Source organism: Sinocyclocheilus grahami, unplaced genomic scaffold, assembly GCF_001515645.1.
Source record: "Sinocyclocheilus grahami isolate Dianchi unplaced genomic scaffold, SAMN03320097.WGS_v1.1 scaffold519.1, whole genome shotgun sequence".
In the NCBI taxonomy this organism is placed as follows: domain Eukaryota; kingdom Metazoa; phylum Chordata; class Actinopteri; order Cypriniformes; family Cyprinidae; genus Sinocyclocheilus; species Sinocyclocheilus grahami.
The window spans coordinates 462681-463672 of record NW_015505698.1 but is presented as its reverse complement, the minus strand read 5'-3'; the positions used below and the strand labels follow the sequence as shown (position 1 = coordinate 463672).

The following is a 992-nucleotide window of genomic DNA, read 5'->3' as shown; positions in this document are numbered from 1 at the left end:
AGAATCGTCAGTTGCGCATGCTACAAGGTGAAAATTTGTTTTTACTGACATGGCCTGACAATATCTCACCTGACCACAGTTCACTGTTGTTCTACTGAAGCTCTCTCATCACCAGTACCGTTTCCACGCTTGTTTGACTAGCGCCTGACGCTGAGGCGAAGTGGAGTGCGCCTCTGAAAAGTTTCCTGTTTGATGTGGTCAAAGACATTCATCGTCTAAATTAATGCAATTCTTGTCAAGAAAAAAGAGACCGCAGCAGCAGTTGTGAGTGGGGTTGCCAACCCTAGCTCCATTTAAACTGGAAAAATTGATCGCCTGCGTTAACGCGCTAATTTTGACAGCACTAGTAGAAACATACTAAGTACATTTCATTTACAAATTTTGTGCCAGGGCATCCTTTATGTGCTGCATCTGCAAAGATGGATTTAACTGTCTAATGAAATAACCTCATACTAAAATGTTTGGTCTCTTCTATATGTTATTGCAAGTTTTGTCGTCCGTCATTCGTTTAGCTTGTTGTGTTTCTCCAAGGTGGTTTATGTCTGCCAGTCTTCTTCCTGACTTACAAATGTCATCAATAACATTTGTAACTTTTGAGTTAATGGAATCAAGGAGAAAATAAACAAAGTCTGCAGATATGCTTGGGGCTGATGATAAAGCCTTCAAAAATAGCACACTAGTATTCTCATTAATGCATCTCTTTCTGACAGAGACTGATCTGGATTCAGTCGTAGGAGAGATCAGTGTGCAGAATACAGTGCACACATTGTTGTTATTAGGCACCTTGATATTCTGGTCATATTTTTTCCCAAGAACAGTTAACCAATTCCAAACCACATCAATCTTAACTACTGTTAATTTGGTATTGAATCATTTATAATTGATATACTGTATAATTGTCCATCAAGGCTGGAAGAGAAAAACCTCTTATGTTCAGGTGTGCAGAATTATTAGGCATGTTTTCGTTTACAGATAAAATGAGCCAAAAAAGA

General features: G+C 38.6%; 1 protein-coding gene across 1 annotated transcript in view; it reads left to right on the top strand.

Moving 5' to 3' along the window:
• The window catches only part of mei4 (meiosis-specific, MEI4 homolog (S. cerevisiae)), a 49896-nt gene that overhangs the window by 15292 nt on the left and 33612 nt on the right, over nt 1-992 (top strand). The window lies entirely within an intron of this gene.